Below are 26,632 nucleotides of genomic sequence, written 5' to 3'. Positions count from 1 at the left end.
AATCCCTGCTGTCTGTCCTGAATTAATCCATTTTATCCCTACACTGTGTTATTCCCTCCAATATTCCCTGCTGTCTGTCCTGAATTAATCCATTTTATCCCGACACTGTGTTATTCCCTCCAATATTCCCTGCTGTCTGTCCTGAATTAATCCATTTTATCCCTACACTGTGTTATTTCCTCCAATATTCCCTGCTGTCTGTCCTGAATTAATCCATTTTATCCCTACACTGTGTTATTCCCTCCAATATTCCCTGCTGTCTGTCCTGAATTAATCCATTTTATCCCTACACTGTGTTATTCCCTCCAATATTCCCTGCTGTCTGTCCTGAATTAATCCATTTTATCCCTACACTGTGTTATTCCCTCCAATAATCCCTGCTGTCTGTCCTGAATTAATCCATTTTATCCCTACACTGTGTTATTCCCTCCAATAATCCCTCCTGTCTGTCCTGAATTAATCCATTTTATCCCTACACTGTGTTATTCCCTCCAATAATCCCTGCTGTCTGTCCTGAATTAATCCATTTTATCCCTACACTGTGTTATTCCCTCCAATAATCCCTGCTGTCTGTCCTGAATTAATCCATTTTATCCCTACACTGTGTTATTCCCTCCAATAATCCCTGCTGTCTGTCCTGAATTAATCCATTTTATCCCTACACTGTGTTATTCCCTCCAATAATCCCTCCTGTCTGTCCTGAATTGATCCATTTTATCCCTACACTGTGTTATTCCCTCCAATAATCCCTGCTGTCTGTCCTGAATTAATCCATTTTATCCCTACACTGTGTTATTCCCTCCAATAATCCCTGCTGTCTGTCCTGAATTAATCCATTTTATCCCCACACTGTGTCATTCCCTCCAATAATCCCTCCTGTCTGTCCTGAATTAATCCATTTTATCCCTACACTGTGTTATTCCCTCCAATAATCCCTGCTGTCTGTCCTGAATTAATCCATTTTATCCCTACACTGTGTTATTCCCTCCAATAATCCCTGCTGTCTGTCCTGAATTAATCCATTTTATCCCTACACTGTGTTATTCCCTCCAATAATCCCTGCTGTCTGTCCTGAATTAATCCATTTTATCCCTACACTGTGTTATTCCCTCCAATAATCCCTGCTGTCTGTCCTGAATTAATCCATTTTATCCCTACACTGTGTTATTCCCTCCAATAATCCCTGCTGTCTGTCCTGAATTAATCCATTTTATCCCTACACTGTGTTATTCCCTCCAATAATCCCTGCTGTCTGTCCTGAATTAATCCATTTTATCCCTACACTGTGTTATTCCCTCCAATAATCCCTGCTGTCTGTCCTGAATTAATCCATTTTATCCCTACACTGTGTTATTCCCTCCAATAATCCCTGCTGTCTGTCCTGAATTAATCCATTTTATCCCTACACTGTGTTATTCCCTCCAATAATCCCTGCTGTCTGTCCTGAATTAATCCATTTTATCCCTACACTGTGTTATTCCCTCCAATAATCCCTGTTGTCTGTCCTGAATTAATCCATTTTATCCCTACACTGTGTTATTCCCTCCAATAATCCCTGCTGTCTGTCCTGAATTAATCCATTTTATCCCTACACTGTGTTATTCCCTCCAATATTCCCTGCTGTCTGTCCTGAATTAATCCATTTTATCCCTACACTGTGTTATTCCCTCCAATATTCCCTCCTCTTTGTCCTTTATTAAAGTCCAGTTTTTTCCCTCGAGTTTGACATCAATCAGGTTTAAAATTGATGCAGAGTTTCAGCCAATGAGGGAGATCCGGGCTCAGCCCCGCCCACTCGGTGCCGCAAGTCCCGCCCCTCACCCACTCCCATTGGTTGGAGGACCAACCGCCCGCTCGGTCCTCCAGCCCCTCTCCGCTCTTCCTATTGGTCCGGAGCTCCCGTCAATCACCCGGGCAGTGTGAGCTGAGCATGCGCGGCGGGCGGGGAGTGAGGCCGAGATCGTGTCGGCAACAGGTGAGAGATGGGCGGGGGGAGCGGGTTAATAAACCCCGGGGGAGGGGGCGGGGGCTTCACAAACCCCGAGTGCGGCCCCGGGCCCGAATATCAAACAGTGAACATTCTCCTCTCTCTCTCTACACTCCGGGGGCTCCGGTTTAGATCAGACCCGAAACTCAACACACGGCCCGCGGCCTCCGAGCATGCGCAGTGTCAGCGTCAAACCTCGTGACTCATCGAATCAGGGAGCGTCTGTAAATGAAGGAGAAATGGTGATCGGTCAGGGAGCGTCTGTAAATGAAGGAGAAATGGTGATCGGTCAGGGAGCGTCTGTAAATGAAGGAGAAATGGTGATCGGTCAGGGAGCGTCTGTAAATGAAGGAGAAATGGTGATCGGTCAGGGAGCGTCTGTAAATGAAGGAGCAATGGTGATCGGTCAGGGAGCGTCTGTAAATGAAGCAGAAATGGTGATCGGTCAGGGAGCGTCTGTAAATGAAGGAGAAATGGTTATCGGTCAGGGAGCGTCTGTAAATGAAGGAGAAATGGTGATCTCCATACCTTCAGTCATCCAGGGAGCTCGAGCTTTGGATGCTGTTCCTTTCCTCCTCGTGGGAATTTGTCTACTCTGCACCCAAACCAACTCCTCCTTCAAGGCCTCCCACTGTTCAATTACTGTTCTGCCTGCCAATTTTTGAATCCAATCCACACGGACAAGATCCCTTTTTCACTCATGAAATTCGCCCTCATCCAGTTAAGAATTTTCACATTTGACTGTCCCCTGTCCTTTTCCATAACTGTTCTAAACCGAATGAAATTATGATCACTGCTGCCCCAATGAAATATGCTCCACCTGCCCCACTTCATTCTCCACACCGAGCCCACTGCTGTACTCACTCTCTCTCTCTCACACTGTCTCTCTCTCACACTTTCTCACCCTTTCACTCACGGTTTCGGGCCACTGAAAGATGATGCGATGGGTTTGGATTTCAGCACAGGGAGGAGGGAGAGTGTGTGGGACAGGGGATTTTCAGCTTTGAGGAATGAGAGAGGAAATAATGTTCCATAGAAAGTAGAGTTATCTGATCTGAATTTCCATCCTGTACTTCCAGTCATAACTTTTATAAACTCCTTTTACAGGGGAGGATTTACAGAGGGAAACTCAAACCAAAGATCACGTCAAGATCTGACAGAGTCACTCGATTCATCAGGACCTGAATATCGTCGGCCTTTGAATGTGGAAGGAGAAATGTTTGTCTGTTCTATCTGTGGGAGAAGATTTCAAACATCAGTGTGAGTGGAAAAGCACCGAGACACACACACCCAAGTGAGAGTGTTCCAGTGCACTGACTGTGGAAAGAGCTTTAACCAGTTACACAGCCTGAAAAAACATCGCACCATTCACAGTGGGGAGAAACCGTCCACGTGTTCTGTGTGTGGACGAGGCTTCAACTGATCGTCCAACCTGGAGAGACACAAGGACACACGGACCACGGAGAAACCGTGGAAATGTGGGGACTGTGGGAAGGGATTCAATTACCCTTCAGAGCTGGAAACTCATCGACGCAGTCACACTGGGGAGAGGCCGTTCACCTGCTCCGTGTGTGGGAAGGGATTCACTCAGTCATCCAACCTGCTGACACACCAGCGAGTTCACAATGGGGAGAGGCCGTTCACCTGCTCCGTGTGTGGGAAGGGATTCGCTCGGTCATCACACTTTCTGTCACACCAGCGAGTTCACACTGGGAAGAGGCCGTTCACTTGCTCAGTGTGTGGGAAGGGATTCGCTCATTCATCCACCTTGCTGACACACCAGCGAGTTCACAATGGGGAGAGGCCGTTCTCCTGCTGCATGTGTGGGAAGGGATTCACTCAGTCATCCAACCTGCTGACACACCAGCGAGTTCACACTGATGAGAGACCTTTGAAATGTTCTGACTGTGAGAAGAGCTTTAAAAGCAAAATTGAACTGCTGAAACACCAACGCATTCACACTGGGGAGAGGCCGTTCACCTGCTCCGTGTGTGGGAATGGATTCACTCAGTCATCACACTTTCTGTCACACCAGCGAGTTCACACTGGGGAGAGGCCGTTCACCTGCTCCGTGTGTGGGAAGGGATTCGCTCATTCATCGAACCTGCTGAAACACCAGCGAGTTCACACTGGGGAGAGGCCGTTCACCTGCTCCGTGTGTGGGAAGGGATTCGCTGATTCATCGAGCCTGCTGAAACACCAGCGAGTTCACACTGGGGAGAGGCCGTTCACCTGCTCCGTGTGTGGGAAGGGATTCACTCAGTCATCCAACCTGCTGAGACACCAGCGACTTCACACTGATGAGAGATCTTTTAAATGTTCTGACTGAGAAGAGGTTTAAAAGCAAATTTAATCTGCTGACACACCAACGCACTCACACTGGGGAGGGGCCGTTCACCTGCTCCGTGTGTGGGAAGGGATTCGCTTGGTCATCCACCCTGCTGAAACACCAGCGAGTTCACACTGAGTGACCTTTAAATGTTCTGACTGTGGGAAGAGATTTAAAATCAGAAACGAACTGCTGAGACATCGACGCACTCACACTGGGGAGAGACTTTTCACCTGCTCCGTGTGTGGGAAGAGATTCACTCGATCATCCCACCTTCTGAAACATTAACTTGTTCACACTATTGAGTCACCTTTTAATGCAGTGACTGTGAGAAGAGCTTAAAAGCAGAAATGAACTGCTGACACATGCCCATTGGTTAAGAGACTGTTCACCTGCTCCGTGCGTGGGAAGGGATTCACTCAGTCATCACACGTGCTGAGACACCAGCGAGTTCACGAAATGAGCAGGTCCAACGAGCCGGTCTGTAACACAGGCCAATGACTCAGTGCAGCTCGTTACCCAGTCACTGGGCTCCGTTATAGCCTCTCCTGTCAGTAACACACAAAGAGAAATTGTAAATCTGAAACAGAAAGAGATAATGTATAACACTTCATATCAACCACCAGTTTTTCCCTCTTTCCGGCTTTTAAAACAATCTGTTTCACAGTTTGTCAAACCCGAAACAGCCTCTGGGATTTGCTGATTGAGAATTTCAGTGGAAATTGGGACCGTCACTAAGTATCGGAACAAATATCCCCGCTGAGGTTTCGGGATTGTTACTGGTTTATTTATATCAGTGAGTGACCAATTTTAAACCAGGTGAGGGTCCAAACCAAAGGTAAGAGCCTGGGATAGACAAGAGATTCTTCAATGTATCAAGTTAAATTACACTGATTCCACCAACACTGGACATCACATCCCTCAAACATTGTTACCTGTTACTGTATAAAACTGGTGAGGGTGGAAATGGGAAATAACTGAAAAAAACTTCATTGTATCAAAGTTAATTCTGATCATTATTATTATACAAACATTCTACAGCCGGTCCCTTAAAAAGGACCCAATATCAAACCAGTCCCCAGTCCTTGGGCCTGTGCCGATGTTGTGATTTGCACCCGCTTCTGACTGACTTGGTATCAGACGCACTCCCGTCAACAGTAAACGGATGGAGCCGGATCCATAAGAGAAAAATGAGGACCGACCTCCGCGGTTCTCCCAGAGTGCGGGAGGCGGAGTAACAGCAGCAGACAGAGAGATCTCTCTAAACCAGCCGCTGCCACCGGAGAGAAGCGAGTCCCGTTCCGAGCCGTGTCTCAGGCGCCCGCTGACCCTCTCTTCACTGAAGGGGACCGATTCAGCACCAACTCACACACCCACCATTGGATCATTGAATCACCTTCAACACCTGAATTACATCACCACTTAATCCTCTATACACGAGGAAATACAAACCTTGTCCACGCAACTTGCCCTCATAATGTTACCATTTTAGCCCCGGTATCATTCTGGTCTTTCTTCGCTGCACCTCCTGCAAGGCCAATATATCCTTCCTGAGGTCTGGTGCCCAGGACTGAATGCCGTGCTCTGAATGTGGCCTTAGCAGAGTTTATAGAATTCTAACATAACTTCCACCCTTTTGAATTCCAGTTCCCTTGAGATAAAGGCCGATATTCCATTAGCCATTTTAATTATTTTTTGCACCTGTCTGCCAACTCTTCCTGATTTCCCGAAGTATCTCTGCTCACCCACAGTTCCTGGCTTCTCACCATTTTGAAAATACTCTGATTTATCTTGCTTCGGGCCAAAGTGGATGGCCTCACACTTCCCCAGATTGAAACTTTGAACAGTCTGGGGCTCTTTTGTATCGAAAAGAGAAGGCTGAGGGTGACCTGATACAGGACTTTAAGATTATGCAAGGGTTTGATAGGTCAGATGTAGATAAGGTGTTTGTACTTTTGGGAGTGGGGACGTCAGAACTTAGGGCCATGAATATAATAGTCATCAATAAATCCAATCTGGCATTCAAGAGAAACATATTTATCCAGAGAGGCGTTAGAATGTGCAGCTCGCTCCCACAAGGAGTAGTTAAGGCGAATATCATGGATGCATTTACGGTGAAGTGAGATAAACACATGGAGGAGAATGGAATATTCGTGTTTGCTCATCGGGTTAGATGAAGAGGGGTTGGAGGAGGCTCGTCTGCAGCATAAACACCGGTATAGTCTGGTTGGGCCGAATTGCCTGTTTCTGTGATGTACATTCGATGTAATTCTATGTAAACTCCATCTGACACAGTTTTACCAACTCACTGAATCTATCAATTTCATTTTACAACTTTATGCTCCCATCTACACTACTCACTGTGCCTCCTAACTTGGTGTCGTCAACAAACCTGGATATCCCGCTCTCTATTCCTTTATCTGCCTCATTTATACAGATCCCTGGGGGACACCACTAATCAAATCCTGTCAATTTGAGTACATACCCATTAACCCTACTCTCTGTCTCCTACCTCCAAACCAACTCCCTCCCCATGTCAATGGGTTGCTTTGAATTCCACATGTCAACAGAAATTAGAACAGTCTCTGATGTTAAACCTTAACGAATGCCTCTGGAAGTCAATATACACATAACCCCCATAGACACTCCATCATTTACCACGTTAGTTACATCTTCAAAAAGTTCAACTATTTTCGTTGGACTTGACTTACACTTTACAAATCCATGCTGGCTCTCTCTGATCAATTCATGTTTATCCAAGTGCTCAGTCATTCTTTCCCTAATAACAGATTCTGGTAACTTCCCCACAACAGACGTCAGACGAATCGGTCTATAATTTCCTGTTTTATCTCTCCTACCCTTCCTAATTAATGGAATGATATTTGAATTTTTTCAATCCATGGAACAATTCCTGAATCAAGAGAGTTTTGAACGATCATGACTAAAGCATGTCCAATTTCCTCACCTATTCCCCTTCGTCCCCTGGGCTGGTAAACATCAGGTCCTGGAGATTTGTTTATCTTTAGTCTAATTATTTTCTCCATTACCATTATTTTACTTGCACTGAATCCCCTTGATTTATTTTCAGTTTTCCTCGTGTCTCTGGTATATTATCCTCATGCTTTTCTGTGAGTATTTAGCAAGTCTGCCATTTCCTGATTTTCAATTACAATATCACCTCCATCTGTCTTTAAGGGGCCCACATTACTCTTAGTCACACTTCTTTCTCTTAATATACGTGTAAAAACCTTGAAAGTTGTCCTTAATTTCACTCACAAGTTTTTCTCGTTTTCCCTCTTTGCACCTTTTACGATTTTTTTTAGTTTCAGCACCACAATAAACAACACTTCACTGTGAAATTTGCTCAATTAGTTCTTTAGTGTCAGAGCGAGAATTGTCCATCCCTAATTTATTTAAAGTAACAAACAAACACAAGCACAAATATTCATTCGTCTATCAAAGCACTGATGGACACAGAAAGATAAACACAGCTTGAAACGCAGTCAGTATCGGGATTCACAGGGAAACGGGCAAGTGAAATAGACAAAGATCAAACAGTCTGAACCCACAACAGAATGTGACGTGTAGCTGATAGATATTAATGAGAGGAGGTGGGAAATGCTACCATGAATTGGCACCGTGGCTTAGTTGGTTAAAACACTTGTCTAGTAAACAGGAGATCCTGGGTTCAACTCCCAGCAGTGCCTTTGTGTAATTCATGGTGTTTAGTGAATTTGAGAAGCACACAGTGCTGTGTTTTGTTCAGGATCCAACACGGAACTGATCAGGAGGTCTTTTCAAAAATGCCTTTTCATCATACAGACAGCCCTCTCATAGAATGTGTCCGTGACACGTTCTTGTTTCTGGGCTCGTTGAGGTCGGGGTATAATTCTTGATTCGATGTTTCATACCCTGGAGAAACCCTAATTTAGCCCTGGACTTTTGATCTTGATCTGCGGTTCAAAGTTTTGCGAAGAGGGAAAAGGAGTCCCCAAATCACTCCACCTGAATCTCAAGCGCTTTTGAAAGAAATTCAGTTCAAACAATCAGGACTTTAAAGGCACCTCAATGACCTGCACTTTCATTGAACGAGCTTTGCTTCCAATTACATTCAACCTTGAAACCGCTCTGGGTTTTCCCCTCACTGAAGCAGAGTGTGGCCGCTCTGTATCTGTGATCATGTCGGTGACGAGGTTCGCTCTGATATTGGTCGCTTTCAATTTTTAAGATCTCGCCAAGCTCAGGGAAAAGAAACCGCGGATCGAATTGTCCCTGTAAGTGATGAATTGAAGGGATTGGTGCTCCAAGCAGATCTGGAAAATGCGCAGTGCGGTCGCTCAGGAATTCCAAATCCACCCTCTCGCCACTCCCCCCGTCTCAGTCTTTCCATCTTTACCCTTCACTGCCGGTGTTCCAGGTTCGATCATCCGTGGCCGTTCAACGAAGCCTGAGAAGTCCATGAGGGAAAAACACAGAGAGTCAAGAGACAGGGACAAGGTGGGATCAAAGTATAGGAAGAAATAGGATCAATGTCAAGTTCTGCGAACGGGCAGAATTTAAGATGGAGCTTGGGAGAGATTCCTTCACGTGTCTTGCAATTTTGCAAGAGACCATTGGGCTCCGAATTAAAAGCATGAGCCGCGCTGGAGAGTCTCTCTGAGAGAGGGAATGCGGTTCGTCAACTCCAGTTCATCGTTATTTGAGCAGTAAACATAACTTTAAGAAGTCTCACTGGGAACATGATTCGAACGTACACAGGAAATCCCCAGGGGATTTCGAGTCCAACGCCTTAACCACTCGGCCATCGCAGCTACAAACATCTGTTATGCACAGCTGTAAATCAGAATGTGTAGGTTTATCACAAGCGATCTGTGATACAATGTTCTCTCCGACAGGTGAAAGGCCCTGATCCCTGGTCTGTGCTGATTCCCTGATAGTTCACTGGGTCAAGGCCCTGATCCCCGGTCTGTGCTGATTCCCTGATAGTTTACTGGGTCAAGGCCCTGATCCCCGGTCTGTGATGATTCTCTGATAGTTTACTGGGTCAAGGCCCTGATCCCCGGTCTGTGATGATTCTCTGATAGTTTACTGGGTCAAGGCCCTGATCCCTGGTCTGTGCTGATTCTCTGATAGTTTACTGGGTCAAGGCCCTGATCCCCGGTCTGTGCTGATTCCCTGATAGTTTACTGGGTCAAGGCCCTGATCCCTGGTCTGTGCTGATTCTCTGATAGTTTACTGGGTAAAGGCCCTGATCCCTGGTCTGTGCTGACTCTCTGATGGTTTACTGGGTAAAGGCCCTGATCCCTGGTCTGTGCTGATTCTCTGATAGTTTACTGGGTTAAGGCCCTGATCCCTGGTCTGTGCTGATTCACTGATAGTTTACTGGGTAAAGGCCCTGATCCCTGGTCTGTGCTGACTCTCTGATAGTTTACTGGGTTAAGGCCCTGATCCCTGGTCTGTGCTGATTCTCTGATAGTTTACTGGGTAAAGGCCCTGATCCCTGGTCTGTGCTGATTCTCTGATAGTTTACTGGGTTAAGGCCCTGATCCCTGGTCTGTGCTGATTCTCTGATAGTTTACTGGGTAAAGGCCCTGATCCCTGGTCTGTGCTGATTCTCTGATAGTTTACTGGGTAAAGGCCCTGATCCCTGGTCTGTGCTGATTCTCTGATAGTTTACTGGGTTAAGGCCCTGATCCCTGGTCTGTGCTGATTCTCTGATAGTTTACTGGGTTAAGGCCCTGATCCCTGGTCTGTGCTTATTCCCTGATAGTTTAGTGGGTAAAGGCCCTGATCCCTGGTCTCTGGTACTGTGTGTGAGTGTGGGATTCATTCTGTATCTCTCAGTCTCTGGTACTGTGTGAGAGTGTGGGATTCATTCTGTATCTGTCAGTCTCTGGTACTGTGTGAGAGTGTGGGATTCATTCTGTATCTCTCAGTCTCTGGTACTGTGTGTGAGTGTGGGATTCATTCTGTGTCTGTCACTCACTGATACTGTGTGTGAACTTGGGATTGATTCTCTATCTTGTCAGCTGTGTGTGTGAGAGTTTGTGATTCATTCTTTATAGGCAGTCTCTCATACTGTGTGTTAGTGTGGGATTCTTTCGGTATCTGTCAGTCTCTGTTTCTCCATATGAGTGTGGGACTCATTCTTTATATACAGTCCCCAGTACTGTATGTGGGAGTTGAATTCATCCTAAATATGCAGTTACTCATACTGCATGTTAGTGTGGGATTCATACTGTACCTATCAGTCCCTGGTACTTGATGAGAGTGTGGGATTAACTCTGTGTCTGTCAGTCTCTAGTACTGTATGTGAGTTTGGGATTCCTTCTGTATCTGTGAGTGTTGGATTCATTCTGTGTCTGTGTGTCTCTGGTACTGTATCTGAATGTGAGTTTCATTCTGTATCTGTACATAATTATTCTCTCAGATTACATTATTGCGTTCAATACTTCAGCTTTAATATCTTAATGTTTGAAGAGTTTTACTCCTTATTTAATTTGTAAATATGGACGAACTTTAGGATTTAATGTTGGAGGTTTTAATCAGATAATTTGTGTGCTTTTTGGACCACTATTAAATCTTCATCTCTGTGAGTACGATTGTGGATGATAATGAATCTTTCAAACGGATAAGGTGACATTTTTGAATTGGTTTGTAATGTGTAGATCAGTCTGTAGAAATGGAATTGATACTGTATCTTTCAGTCTAATATTGTATGAGATTTTTGGACTGGTATATAATGTGTATCTCAGTCTGCACTAATAGAATTGATACTCTATCTTTAAATTTCATTCTGCGAGTGCATTCTGAACAGGTATCTAATTTGTTTCTCAGGTTTACTATATTTCAGTATTTCTCAATCGATACTGTACGTGAGGTTTGGATTTGTTTGCAATTTGTAGCAAATGGTTCACTTTTCGAATGGATATTTCATGTATTAAAGTCATGTGTGAGAGAGTTCTGGGCGAGTATTCAATTGGAATCTCAGGTACATTATTGGGATTCATTCTGTCCCTTTCAATCGGATACCATGTGTGATTTCTCTCTGGTATTTAATTCGTAGCTATGTTGCCCGATTGTGAGATTGACACAGTGCCTTTCAATCTGAGAGTGTGATTTTGGACTGGGATTTTTGTATCTACCTGTCAGCGGGACTGAGTTCGGGGCAAATGGAACAGTGTCTGCCTCACCCGCTCTGTTTGAATGTTGGATTGAAAGTGTGTCTCTGGAACTTGGGATCAGTGTGGGACTGACGACTTCTACTGTCTGAGACTGTGGAACTGATGACCTGTCTGTGTCTCTGTGCTCTGTGGGTGATAATGTACCTCCTGTGTGTGAGGAGCTGGCTGCACTCTTCCTTGTGCCTCGGGTGGAGGAAACATCACATTCATTCTGGATCATTCAAGGATTCGCCTGTAGGAAGAAAAATGATCTGTTGTAACTCAAGAAACGGTTTAATATCTCTGCTAATGATCATTTTGAATATCCACAAATGAAAACCAGTGATACAAACAGTGTCAGTGTCTGACTCCACTGCAGCACTCAGCTTCTGCACACCAGGTGTGTTGGGCTATTTTACAACAATTTAGTGACATCCAGACACAACCCAACCCCTGCACTGATCCATGAATGGGACTACCCGATGGGGCAGGGACCTTTGTCCAGGTTAGGTTTCTAATCTCCTCTCCCATGGGACTAACCGTTCAACCGAAACCAAACAGCCGCTGTTTAAATTGTGTCCTTCACACTTCTCACCTGATGCCTGCAATAGATGCTCTTTGTATAACTCCCCACATCCTTACTGTCCAGCTCTGTTTCCACTCTTCACTGTCCAATAACAATAAACAGGGTGAGACTGGAACTAAACCAGGACCATTCACTCCTGGTTTGGGGAGTGAAAGCAGCAATGGTTTTAATAGCAGGTTCTTCCCATTCTCTCTCCCTTCCCCTGGACACACCCTGTCCACACACAGCCCGAGAATGACCTCTCCCTTCCCCCCTCTCACTCCATGTTCCGGGACCAGTTCCTGATCCACTCCGCCTCTTACAAACAGCCCCCGGACTCCCCCTGCCCTTCCCCCGGACTCAATGCCGATCTCTGAGCCCATCTGCGGACACGGTCCCGGAGCGACGAGCTGCTGTAACGAGGCTGCTCTTTGCTCCCTTCCCCCGGGGGCCGTGATCTCTCCATTCCCGCCTGTCTGAGCAAAGGAAGTGGGTCTGGGGGAATGGTCAGAGGGAATGGGCTCCACAGGCAGTGCAGGAACAGGCACCAGAATGGGAAACAGATGGGATTCCACCAGTGCCTAACGCTGGAATCCAGACTGACTTTACAATCTCCAACTATTAAACTCGAGGTTTCCATCCCTGCTGTTTCTCTCGGGGGCTTTTGATGGGAAAGAGTCTTTCAGAGATAAAGTGAGCGGCTGTGGAATGAGCCAATGGGTTCTGTTCATTCTTGGCTCCCTGACTGATAAAGTAACGTTTGACTCCGAAACTGGAGGGAGGATTCCTCAAACCAATCCTGGAGAAACGGGGGAGGAAAGTGGGAGTTGGTGTATTTGCTGGGACCGTGTAGGATTAATATCAGGCAGCAACAGTCCCAGTTTATTTCAATCGGAGTGAAACTCTCGGTCACTGAGAGTAATACAGAGCTGCAAGATTGCAGAGGGGACAACATGCAAGAGAGGGTTAAATGTGTGACACTGTCCCTGAGAGTGGGATTAATAATGTGTCTGTCTCTGAAATAATATCAGTGAGAGATGAGACTGCATCTTCTGTCACTCCACCTTGGAATAGCAATTGGAATGGAATATTTTCCAATTTGTGACTCTGTGTAAACAGGACATGACAGGTCAGTTTCTCTCTCTCTTTTGAACAGCATATGAAGGTGGGAGACTGTTACTGAGAGTGATACAGAGACACTGATAGGAAGTGTAATTCTGATACTGTGCCTGTCTGTTTTTATCTCTCTCTAGCGCTGTACATGAAGGTGGAATATTGTTACTGAGTGTGAAACGGACTCACTGATGGGAAGTGTGAGATTGATACTGTGTCTGTTTGTCTGTGTGTCTCTCTCTGTCTGTCTGTCTTTCTCTCTCCCGAGTGCTGTACAAGGAGGCGGGATACTGTTACTGAGCGTAATATAGACACACTGATAGAAAGGGAAAGACTGATTCTGTGTCTGTGAACAGACCTCCGGTGCTATTGGTGAGACGGTCACTGTCCCTTTTACTGTATATCAGCCGGTCTGACGGGGCATTCATCATTCGCCAGTCCTGTAAGGAAAGGTGGAGAGAAACCGTCTGTAACTGTCTGACACTGGACTGTCTGTGAGTGTTGAATTTATTCAGTAACGAGTCGTGTCTGGGTGTTGAGAACGGGATGGAGAGGACACCAGATACTATTATCTGACAGTCAGTCAGTTTAGCAGGAGAGAGAAACACAGAGAGACTGGAGGAGCCCAGAGCGGATAATTTGTATTTTCATCTTAACCAAACATATCACTGTGTGCGGACAATATAATAATGTAAAAGGAGGAGGACAAGGTGAGGCCCAGACAGCATTGAGTCTCATTTCACTATGGACAGACGCAGGACTTGTCCCAGGTGAGGGTTTTGTGTTTAAAGATCACTTCACTAAAAACACCTTGACGAGCTGGGGTTACAGATGGACGTGACGGGCAGGAAATGACCAGCTCGTTCATCAATCCTGCCCCACATGCCTGGAGCATCGTGACTGGACACTTCCGACACACACCACCAGCCCCACCCACCGGGAACATGGAATCTCCTGGGAGCGGTTACAAACCAGAAAAAAAACAGAAAAAAGGTGGAGAGAGGGTCAGCACCCACCGCACCAGAGAGGGTCAGCACCCACCGCACCAGAGAGGGTCAGCACCCACCGCACCAGAGAGAGTCAGCACCCGCCGCACCAGAGAGAGTCAGCACCCGCCGCACCAGAGAGAGTCAGCACCCGCCGCACCAGAGAGAGTCAGCACCCGCCGCACCAGAGAGAGTCAGCACCCACCGCACCAGAGAGAGTCAGAGTCAGCACCCACCGCACCAGAGAGGGTCAGCACCCACCGCACCAGAGAGGGTCAGCACCCACCGCACCAGAGAGGGTCGGCACCCACCGCACCAGAGAGGGTCGGCACCCACCGCACCAGAGAGAGTGAGCACCCACCGCACCAGAGAGGGTCGGCACCCACCGCACCAGAGAGGGTCGGCACCCACCGCACCAGAGAGGGTCAGCACCCACCGCACCAGAGAGGGTCGGCACCCACCGCACCAGAGAGAGTCAGCACCCACCGCACCAGAGAGGGTCAGCACCCAGCGCACCAGAGAGAGTCAGCACCCACCGCACCAGAGAGAGTTAGCACCCACCGCACCAGAGAGAGTCAGCACCCACCGCACCAGAGAGAGTCAGCACCCACCGCACCAGAGAGAGTCAGAGTCGGCACCCACCGCACCAGAGAGAGTCAGCACCCACCACACCAGAGAGAGTCAGAGTCGGCACCCACCGCACCAGAGGGAGTCGGCACCCACCGCACCAGAGAGGGTCAGCACCCACCGCACCAGAGAGAGTGAGCACCCACCACACCAGAGAGGGTCAGCACCCACCACACCAGAGAGAGTCAGCACCCACCGCACCAGAGAGAGTCAGCACCCACCGCACCAGAGAGAGTCAGCACCCACCACACCAGAGAGAGTCAGAGTCGGCACCCACCGCACCAGAGGGAGTCAGCACCCACCACACCAGAGAGAGTCAGCACCCACCGCACCAGAGAGAGTCAGCACCCACCACACCAGAGAGAGTCAGAGTCGGCACCCACCGCACCAGAGGGAGTCGGCACCCACCGCACCAGAGAGGGTCAGCACCCAGCGCACCAGAGAGAGTCAGCACCCACCGCACCAGAGAGAGTCAGCACCCACCGCACCAGAGAGAGTCAGAGTCGGCACCCACCGCACCAGAGAGAGTCAGCACCCACCACACCAGAGAGAGTCAGAGTCGGCACCCACCGCACCAGAGGGAGTCGGCACCCACCGCACCAGAGAGAGTGAGCACCCACCACACCAGAGAGGGTCAGCACCCACCACACCAGAGAGTCAGCACCCACCACACCAGCCAGGAATACATTCCAGATGCTCACTCCACTCTGGGAAAAGAAGAAGCTCCCAACATCCAGACTATTCTTCCCTCTTTGTGGTCGGATCGCCGGTCCGCTGCTTCCCCCCAATCTGTGAAACTGGAAATAATCTATCACTGGGCAAGCTGTTCAACCATGAGATGGGCGCCATTCAAACACCGTGGGCGCTCTCCCATTGAATTATATTCTGTGCGGAGCGTTCGGTTTTTCGCGAGGTGAAGAAACTCTTGTCTCTCCTTGTGTGTGAATGTGAGGCGAGTCTCAGATGATATTCTCACAGTTGAATCTAAAATTTGAAATGTAACTTGTTTGGAGATGCCGGGGATTGAATCCGGGACCTCATACATGCAAAGCATGCGCTCTTCCACTGAGCTACATCCCCACGGGTCAAAAGGTACCTGAGAAATAAACAAGCAGACACTTTAGAAGTGAAGCCGTGAGCTTTCTGCTCCATCTCTCCAGGATATCGAGATGCCCAGCGGTGCCGCGTGTTCACAATGTTCAACCTCTGCTTCAGTTCACGGGGTTTCTGCTCCTCTTTACTTTGAACTTTCCAAAAAAAGTCTGTGGAAATAAAAAACCCAATCGCTAATGGTCAGTGACAAGGCTGAAATCCAACCTCTGAATCATAAAGTGAGATGGAAGAATGACAGAGCGTCAAACAGGAACAAGAGCTGGGACTGCTCGCTCGATATTGCACCGTCACACATTCCCCTCAGTCGGCGGCTGCTTTGAGTTGAGCTGTTGAGGGGACCGTGAGATGAAGTCCCGCTCCGGGACAATTTAATGCTTGTGGAGCCTCAGAAGTTGGAACTCGCTGAGCTCAGAAAGCGTCATTCAACTTTCCGTGGGTAATTCTGGTGAAAAACTATTGAGGAAGACGCTGGGAGTTGAACCCAGGACCTCAACACATGCAAAACATGCGCTCGACCACTGAACTAAATCCCCAGATTACAGAAAACTCTCACCAAGGAAAGAAAAACTGATTGTCCTCATTTTATGAGGCCACCCGTGGTGGGTGTGCACTCCACTCTGCATTTTACTGGAGAAATAATCAATTTATATTATGTAACTATCCCCCACTCTGCATTTTACTGGAGAAATAATCAATTTATATTATGGAACTATCCCCCACTCACTGCATTTTACTGGAGAAATAATCAATTTATATTATGTAACTATCCCCCACTCACTGCATTTTACTGGAGAAATAATCAATTTATATTATGTAACTATCCCCCACTCACTACATTTTACTGGAGAAATAATCAATTTATATTATGTAACTATCCCCCACTCACTACATTTTACTGGAGAAATAATCAATTTATATTATGTAACTATCCCCCACTCACTGCATTTTACTGGAGAAATAATCAATTTATATTATGTAACTATCCCCCACTCACTGCATTTTATTGGAGAAATAATCAATTTATATTATGTAACTATCCCCCACTCACTGCATTTTATTGGAGAAATAATCAATTTATATTATGTAACTATCCCCCACTCACTACATTTTACTGGAGAAATAATCAATTTATATTATGTAACTATCCCCCACTCACTGCATTTTAATGGAGAAATAATTAATTTATATTCTGTAACTATCCCCCACCAGGTTTCAGCTGTTGTCAGAAATAGTCCCTTCGTGGTCGCCAATTGTAGGATTTAAACCACTATTTTCAGGATTATAATCTAATCCAATCTCAGGACTGGTTCCTGACAACAACAAGATCACCACTGGTACTGGTATTACGGTTAAAGGCAAAACCGATTTATTAATCACATCACAATTAGTGCAAAAAGGTGATACTGAACAAAGAGAAAAAGTGAGTGTTCCTTGAAACCTCAGGAGTGTCCCTCCAAGTGACTACGGTGTGGTCTCTCTCTCTCTCTCTCTGTCCCTCCAAGTGACTACGGTGCGGTCTCTCTCTCTCTCTCTCTGTCCCTCCAAGTGACTACGGTGCGGTCTCTCTCTCTCTCTCTCTGTCCCTCCAAGTGACTACGGTGCGGTCTCTCTCTCTCTCTCTCTCTATCCCTCCAAGTGACTACGGTGCGGTCTCTCTCTCTCTCTCTCTCTATCCCTCCAAGTGACTACGGTGCGGTCTCTCTCTCTCTCTCTCTCTCTGTCCCTCCAAGTGACTACGGTGCGGTCTCTCTCTCTCTCTCTCTCTGTCCCTCCAAGTGACTACGGTGCGGTCTCTCTCTCTCTCTCTCTGTCCCTCCAAGTGACTACGGTGCGGTCTCTCTCTCTCTCTCTATCCCTCCAAGTGACGACAGTGCGGTCTCTCTCTCTCTCTCTCTGTCCCTCCAAGTGACTACGGTGCGGTCTCTCTCTCTCTCTCTCTGTCCCTCCAAGTGACTACGGTGCAGTCTCTCTCTCTCTCTCTCTCTCTGTCCCTCCAAGTGACGACAGTGCGGTCTCTCTCTCTCTCTCTCTCTGTCCCTCCAAGTGACTACGGTGCGGTCTCTCTCTCTCTCTCTCTCTGTCCCTCCAAGTGACTACGGTGCGGTCTCTCTCTCTCTCTCTCTCTGTCCCTCCAAGTGACTACGGTGCGGTCTCTCTCTCTCTCTCTCTCTGTCCCTCCAAGTGACTACGGTGCGGTCTCTCTCTCTCTCTCTCTCTATCCCTCCAAGTGACGACGGTGCGGTCTCTCTCTCTCTCTCTCTCTCTGTCCCTCCAAGTGACTACGGTGCGGTCTCTCTCTCTCTCTCTCTCTCTATCCCTCCAAGTGACTACAGTGCGGTCTCTCTCTCTCTCTCTATCCCTCCAAGTGACTATGGTGCGGTCTCTCTCTCTATCCCTCCAAGTGACTACAGTGCGGTCTCTCTCTCTCTCTATCCCTCCAAGTGACTACAGTGCGGTCTCTCTCTCTCTCTCTCTCTATCCCTCCAAGTGACTACGGTGCGGTCTCTCTCTCTCTCTGTCTCTCCAAGTGACTACAGTGCGGTCTCTCTCTCTCTCTCTCTCTATCCCTCCAAGTGACTACGGTGCGGTCTCTCTCTCTCTCTCTCTGTCCCTCCAAGTGACTACAGTGCGGTCTCTCTCTCTCTCTCTCTCTATCCCTCCAAGTGACTACGGTGCGGTCTCTCTCTCCCTCTCTCTGTCCCTCCAAGTGACTACGGTGCGGTCTCTCTCTCTCTCTCTCTATCCCTCCAAGTGACTACGGTGCGGTCTCTCTCTCTCTCTCTCTCTATCCCTCCAAGTGAGTACGGTGCGGTCTCTATCTCTCTCTCTATCCCTCCAAGTGACTACGGTGCGGTCTCTCTCTCTCTCTCTCTATCCCTCCAAGTGACTACAGTGCGGTCTCTCTCTCTCTCTCTCTTGCTGTGATCTGTTGACTGAAAAGTTCTCTTCTTCCTTGCCAGAATCTTGTTCGCCTTCCTCAGCTTTTGAGGTCTCTTCTTATTCCCTTTTTCAGTTTATGAGCAGTTCACTCTCACATCCACATCTCTCAGCCTGACCATTATTCATGTCTCTCAACCTTCAGAAGTTACATTCCAAGCATAACTCCTGGTACCATCCGTGCCTTGTTGTTACAGACTTAACAGAACCTTATTTAGAGTTTACATTGCCAGCCTTCACAGAATCGTTTGTATAAACAGACTTCTGCTCACTGGCTTGTGGAGGCTCGAGATAGAGAGGCCTGAGCCTGCGTGACTCCTTGATTTAATGAACCTTCAGTCCCTTTTAGTTTTAACTGCAAACTTGACTATAATAACCATCATGCATCCTTCTCGGCCCACCAGCACTTTCTTATTGAACACACGTTACATGGTTCATTCTATATTAATACACAGTACAGTTTACATTTATAGATACATAGATTCACAGTACATTTGATTCTACTTCCACTATTGATTATAATTATACTAAATTCTATCTGTTAATGGGTTAATCCTTACACATTGTTCTTCCTGTCTCCAAACACCGTTGTACAGGAGCCTTCTGTTCCGTTCCGAGAAGCTCTGAACCATGGAAGAGAGCGGCTGGGACACATTTCTTACACGCCTCAAGATTAACCCACACGGAGATTTTGCTGTCAGTGAAGAGAGACGAGAAAGACCAAAGTGCCGTTTGCCCCTCTCAGTGTGGCCCTGAAGGACTGTGTCCAGGCTGAAGTTATGTTCCCACCGGACGATCCTCCCCCCAGATTGTCCTTTCTGAGCTCCAGTCAGGTGATGCGAAACACTCAGGTGGGAAAGACCAAAATCTACAATAAAGTGTTAAAAATGAAGCTGATTTATTTAACAGATATCTAGAATATTAAACTCCAGCCCAGTTATCGGGGTTATTAACATCAGGAGAAACAAACCCCAACTGTCAGAATGAACATGGTTCAGTCCTGGATGGGATTAACAGCAGAATCCAACCCCTGTAATCAGATGTGAACTCGCTGGAGTCTCAGCACGTGTGATGACTGAGTGAATCCCTTCCCACACACGGAGCAGGTGAACAGTCTCTCCCCAGTGTGAGTGCGTTCGTGTTTCAGCAGATCATTTGTGCTTTTAAAGCCCTTCTCACAGTGAGAACATTTGAATAGTCTCTCCCCAGGGTGAGTACGTTGGTGTCTCAGTAGATTCCTGTTGTTTTTATATCTCTTCCCACAGTCAGAACATTTTAAAGGTCTCTTATCAGAGTGAACTCGCTGGTGTGATAGAAGGTGTGATGACCGAGTAAATCTCTTCCTGCACATGGAGCAGGTGAACGGTCTCTCCCCAGTGTGAATGCGTCGATGTCTCCATAGTTGGTATCTGCTTTTACAGGTCTTCTCACAGTCAGAACATTAAAAAGGTCTCTCCCCAGTGTGAACAAGTTGGTGCATCAGCAGTTCGGATGAAATAGTGAATCCCTTCCCTCACACGGAGCAGGTGAACGGCCTCTCCGCAGTGTGAGTGCGTTGGTGTGTCAGCAGATTCCTTTTGCTTTTAAACCTCTTCCCACAGTCGGAACTTTAATAGGTCTCTTATCAGTGTGAACTCACTGGTGTCTCAGCAGGTGGGATGACCGAGTAAATCTCTTCTTACACACAGAGCAGGTGAACGGCCTCTCCCCCGTGTGAGTGCGTTGGTGTGTCAGCAGATTAAATTTGCTTTTAAACCTCGTCTCACAGTCAGAACATTTAAAACTTCTCTCATCGGAGTGAACAAGCTGGTGTATCAGCAGGTTGAAAGTCTGAGTGAATCTCTTCCCACACACAGAGCAGGAGAACGGCCTCTCCCCAGTGTGAACTTGCTGGTGTCTCAGCAGGTGGGATGACTGAGTGAATCTCTTCTTACACACGGAGCAGGTGAACGGTCTCTCCCCAGTGTGAGTGCGTTGGTGTGTCAGCAGATTAATTTTGCTTTTAAACCTCTTCTCACAGTCAGAACATTTAAAAGGTCTCTAATCGGAGTGCACTCGCTGGTGTGTCAGCAGGGTGGAAGACTGAGTGAATCTCTTCTTGCACACGGAGCAGGTGAACGGCCTCTCCCCAGTGTGAGAGTGTCGATCAGTTTCCAGCTCTGACGGGTGATTGAATCCCTTCCCGCAGTCCCCACATTTCCACGGTTTCTCCGTGGTCCGGGTGTCCTTGTGTCTCTCCAGGTTGGACGATCAGTTGAAGCCTCGTCCACACACAGAACACGTGTACGGTTTCTCCCCGCTGTGAATGGTGCGATGTTTTTTCAGGCTGTGTAACTGGTTAAAGCTCTTTCCACAGTCAGTGCACTGGAACACTCTCACTCGGGTGTGTGTGTCTCGGTGCTTTTCCACTCACACTGATGTTTGAAATCTTCTCCCACAGATAGAACAGACAAACATTTCTCCTTCCACATTCAAAGGCCGATGATATTCAGGTTCTGATGAATCGAGTGACTCTGTCAGATCAGACGTGATTTTTGATTTGAGTTTCCCTCTGCAAATCCTCCCCTTCTAATACCCTGCAAAAGGAGTTCAGAAAAGTCATGACTGTAAGTACAGGATAGAAATTCAGAATAGACAATTCTAGTTTCTATGGAACATTCTTTCCTCTCTTGTTCCTCCAAAGATGTAAATCTCCATCCCACACAATCTCCCTCCTCCCTGTGCGGAAATCCAAACCCATCGTGTCATCTTTCAGTGGCCCTAAACCATGAGTAAAAGGGTGAGAGAGAGTGAGAGAATGAATGTGAGAGAGCGTGAGAGAGTTAATGTGACACAGTGAATGCCAGAGAGTCAATGTCAGACAGTGAATGTGAGAGATTGAATGTGAGTGTGGGAGAGTGAATGTGAGTACAGCAATGGGCTCGGTGTGGAGAATGAAGTGGGGCAGGTGGAGCATCTTTCAGTGGGGCATCAGTGATCATAATCTCATTTGGTTTAGAACAGTTATGTAAAAGAACAGGGGACAGTCAAATACGAAAATTCTTAACTGGAGGAGGGCTAATTCCAGTGAGTTAAAAAGGGATCTTGTCCAGGTGGATTGGAATCAAAAATTGGCAGGCAGAAGAGTAATTGAACAGTGGGAGGCCTTCAAGGAGGAGTGGGTTTGGGGACAGAGTAGACAGATTCCCACGAGGAGGAAAGTAACAGCATCCAAAGCTCGAGCTCCCTGGATGACTGAAGATATAGAGATCACTATTTCTCCTTCATTTACAGACGCTCTTTGACCGATCACCATTTCTCCTTCATTTACAGACGTTCCCTGACCGATCACTATTCCTCATTCATTCACAGACGCTCCCTGACCAATTACCATTCCTCATTCATTTGTCGATGCTCGCTGACCGATCATCAATTCTCCTTCATTTACAAACCTTCCCCGACCGATCACCATTGCTCCTTCATTTACAGATGCTCCCTGACCGATCACCATTTCTCCTTCATTTACAGATGCTCCCTGACCATTCACCATTTCTCCTTCATTCACAGATGCTCCCTGACCGATCACCATTTCTGCTTCATTTGCAGATGCTCTCTGACTGATCACCATTTCTCCTTCATTTACAGATGATCTCTGACCGATCACCATTTCTCCTTCATTTACAGACGCTCCCTGACCGATCACCATTTCTCCTTCATTTACAGACGCTCCCTGACCGATCACCATTTCTCCTTCATTTACAGACGCTCCCTGACCGATCACCATTTCCCCTTCATTTACAGACGCTCCCTGACCGATCACCATTTCTCCGTCATTTACAGACGCTCCCTGACCGATCACCATTTCTCCTTCATTTACAGACGCTCCCTGACCGATCCCCATTTCCCCTTCATTTCCCGGCGGGTAGTGAGGGGGGGATAATGTTCACTGTTTTATATTCGGGTCTGGGCCCGCACTCTGGGTTTGTAAAGCCTGAGCCTGGGCCTGAGCCCGGACCCGGGCCCCGGGGTTTATTGAGCCTCTTGCTCCGATCCTCTGACCTGCACCGAACGCGCTCCTCCCGCAGCCTCGACTGGCCGCGCATGCTCAGGACACACTGACCGGTAATGAGTCACTACTGCGCCTGCGCGCTGGGCTCCACGGATTCAAATAGGGCACAATCTGAACCGCGCTGCATGCTGGGTGATGCAGCCGCCATTGATGATCTTAATATCAGGCCGAAAAACAAAGACATTGGAAGCAGGGAGAGCGCGTTTGGACCAAGGATAATAAAATAAACTGAAAATAAACTGAAAGCCTAGCTATTTAAATCGGCACAAACACACAGCATAGAAGCCCCCCCCCCCACTTTGGTGAACTCCAGAAAATATTTTTTTCATTAACTTTTATTAATTTCGTTTTATTAATTGTTGCAACTGACGGGTTCAATTAATGTTTATTTTCCAACTGCACCACAGGACCGTCAGTTTCACCATTAACCCCGCCCTGGTGATTAAGGAGATATCCGGACCAATAGGAGCAGCAGGAATTTATCGGAATTTCCAGTAATGAGTGGGGTGCCGCAGCGATCAGTGCTGGGGCCTCAACTATTTACAATATATATTCATGGCTTGGATGAAGGAACAGGGTGTCTTGTGGCCAAATTGGTTGATGATACAAAGAAAGGTGGAAAAGCAAGTTGCGATAAGGACACAACTTGTCTGTAAAGAGATATTGACAGGTTAAACGGATGGGCAAAAATTTGGTGGATGGAATACAATGTGGGAAAATGTGAAGTCATCCACTTTGGGAGGAAAAATAAAAAAGCAAAATATTATTTGAATGGAGAAATACTACAAAATGCTGCGGTACAGAGGGACCTTGGTGTCCTCGTACATGAAACATAAAAAGTCAACATACAAGTGCAGCAGGTAATCCGGAAGGCAAACGGAATATTGGCCTTTATTTCTAGGAGGATGGAGTATAAAAGCAGGGAAGTCATGCTACAACTGTACAGAGTGCTATTGCAAGACGGGAGGCCCGAGGAGCCTCAGTGCCCACATGGGGACATGAAGAAGTCGATGTGTTATGGAACCAGTTGTACCTTGAACTCCAGTCAAAATGTTTAGAAGGTTCAACTACTTTAGATGGCGCTGAAACTCACAACCCCAGCATTTCTCGAGTGTATAATTATTGTAGAAATAACGTGCGCTGACCGATTGCTCCACTGGAGCCGCGCACGGTCTGTGTCCCCAGTGCTCCCATCAAACAGCTTCATCCTCGGTCTCTCAATTATCGCTTCCTGATCTTTCCCACACAGAAGCCTCCAAACAAGAGGCGATTTGTTAAACATCAGCAGTGACCTTTAAAAGCCGTGGAAACTGAAACAAAACCCCAGACGATAAGAACTTTTAATTATATTATTGTTTACTTAAGGATAATTATTTTCATGCTACTTTAAGGAGGATTTGGGTAAAGTGGGAGCTGAAATTATGAAACTCTCTCTGGGCTGTCGGTGATTGGAGAGATGGGCGTTATTTCATTTGAAAACTGAGGCTCGGAACTTCCTGATGAAGAAGTGTGAGAGAAGATTGTGGTTCGTGGCAGCAACTGGGGAGATCTAGAGGAGAGGGAGAAAAGTCAAAGTCACAGCTGTGACAGCTCAAGTGCTCTGCTTATCTGTAATATTTAGACAGTAATGTACAGCACAGGACAAACCAGTTTAGAATGTGACCGTGACACGTAAATGTGACGACACGTTCTTGTTTCTGGGCTCATTGAGGTCGGGGTATAATTCTCGATGCGAGGTTCATACCCCGGCGAATCCCTAATTTATCCCGGGACTATTGATCTTGAGCTGCGGTACAAACTTTTGCGAAGAGGGAAAGGAAGTCCCCAAATCACTCCACCTGAATCTGAAGCGCTTTCGGAAGAAATTCAGTTCAAACAATCAGGACTTTAAAGGCACCTCAATGACCTGCACTTTCATTGAATGAGCTTTGCTTCCAATTGCATTCGAGCTTGAAACCGCTCTGGGTTTTCATCTCACTGAAGCAGAGTGTGGCCGCTCTGTATCTGTGAGCATGTCGGTGACGAGGTTCGCTCTGATATTGGTCGCTTTCAATTTTTAAAATTTCACGAAGCCTCAGGGAAAAGAAACCGAGAATCGAATTGTCCCTGTAAGTGATGAATTGAAGGGATTGGTGCTCCAAGCAGATCTGGAAAATGCGCAGTGCGGTCGCTCAGGAATTCCAAATCCACCCTCTCGCCACTCGGCGATCATATTAACTGAGCTTTACTCTGGCCCAGTGTCACCGCGCTGAAATCGAGTATTTCTCCGGCACGTTTCTCTTAACTTCACAGTTGCTGGTTTAAGAGTGAAGACCGGCTCGTTGGATTTTCACTCCTGCAAGTTTCAACCATTCATTTTGGAAAAGTAAACTGACAGTAGACAGCTGTTCTATTGGTCACTGCAATCAAAAAGTTCAGCTCAGTGAGTTACTGGTTCAGTGGGTGACTTCTTCACCTGTCTCGGTGGTGCTATCGGTTGGTGCAAAAGTTTGATGTTTCGAGCCCTAATTTTATTTTCCCTCAGGATTCATCACCTCAAAGTTCCAGGGTTTCAATGTGTGTTTTGTCTGCAAGAAAATGTACCGTGATCATTGCGGGCTGAGCAGAGCTGATATTCCACCATTTCCCCTGTTGTCGGAGAGCAGGCACATGAATCATATAAAGGAATGGAACATTGGCTTCACGGAAATCACAATTCATAACCCATTTATTTCAAGCGGGTTTATTTTAAATGAGTCAACGCCTGCCTTAAATGGTAGACTCAGGACTGTCACACAAACAGGTTAAATCTTCATAGAATAATTACCACAGTCATTTTTAGACTGGACGCCGCACAGTGACTTTGCTGTCAGTGAAGAGAGACGAGAAAGACCAAAGTGCCGACCACCCTGTCCGCTTCTGTGTATCCTCGAACTTTATCACTGTTATCCGGAGGTCGAGGAGACAACCATTCGCTCCTCAATGACATAAATCGTGAATTATACCCTGACCCCGACGAGCCCAGAAACAAGAACGTGTCCTTAAATTAAAGTGTTACAGACACATTCTATGAGAGGTCTGTCTGTGCGATGAAATGGTGTTTTTGAACAGTCATTCTGATATCGGTTTCCTCCTCAAACCTGAACAAATACCAATTCCAAAGTGTGACTTTGTCACTTAATTCCACAAATTAGGTAAAAATAATAAGTGACACAAGGCACTGCTGGGAGTTGAACCCAGGATCGCCTGTTTACAAGACAGATGCTTTAACCAACTAAACCACAGCACCAATTCACAGCACCTGTTCCCCACCTCGTCTCACTAATATCGATCAGCGACACGTTACTGTCTGTTCGAGGCACAGACCGTTTTATCTTTGTCTATTTCCCTTGTCCGTTTACCTGTGCATCCTGATACTGCCTGCATTTCTCGCTGTGTTTATCTTTGTGTATCCATCAGTGTGTTGATACACGGATGATTAAGTGTGCTTGTGTTTGTTACATTAAATAAATTCGGGGTTCAGACAATTCTCGCTCTGACATTGGAGAACTATTGAGCCGAACTTTACAGCGAAGTCTTGTTTATTGTGGTGCTGAAACGAAAAAACCGAAGAGGTCCAAAAAGGGAAAAGGAGAAAAAACTTGAGGGAAAATAACGACAACAATCAAGGTATTTACAGGTATATTAAGAGAAAGAAGGGTGACTAAGAGTAATGTGGGACCCTTAAAGACAGATGGAGGTGATATTGTAATTGAAAATCAGGAAATGGCAGAGATGCTGAATAT

General features: G+C 46.8%; 3 non-coding genes across 3 annotated transcripts; 1 reads left to right on the top strand and 2 right to left on the bottom strand.

The window, feature by feature from the left end:
* Window positions 1-7,949: 7,949 nt before the first annotated feature.
* trnat-agu (transfer RNA threonine (anticodon AGU)) lies at window positions 7,950-8,023 on the top strand. The gene has a single exon. It is a non-coding gene; the product is annotated as a tRNA-Thr (tRNA).
* A 7,755-nt stretch (window positions 8,024-15,778) lies between these two features.
* trnaa-ugc (transfer RNA alanine (anticodon UGC)) lies at window positions 15,779-15,850 on the bottom strand. The gene has a single exon. It is a non-coding gene; the product is annotated as a tRNA-Ala (tRNA).
* Window positions 15,851-26,062: 10,212 nt separating this feature from the next.
* Window positions 26,063-26,136, bottom strand: trnat-ugu (transfer RNA threonine (anticodon UGU)). Its single transcript has one exon. It is a non-coding gene; the product is annotated as a tRNA-Thr (tRNA).
* Window positions 26,137-26,632: the final 496 nt, after the last annotated feature.

This window comes from Heptranchias perlo, unplaced genomic scaffold, assembly GCF_035084215.1.
Source record: "Heptranchias perlo isolate sHepPer1 unplaced genomic scaffold, sHepPer1.hap1 HAP1_SCAFFOLD_269, whole genome shotgun sequence".
In the NCBI taxonomy this organism is placed as follows: Eukaryota; Metazoa; Chordata; class Chondrichthyes; order Hexanchiformes; family Hexanchidae; genus Heptranchias; species Heptranchias perlo.
This window is presented reverse-complemented; position numbering and strand designations above follow the sequence as displayed.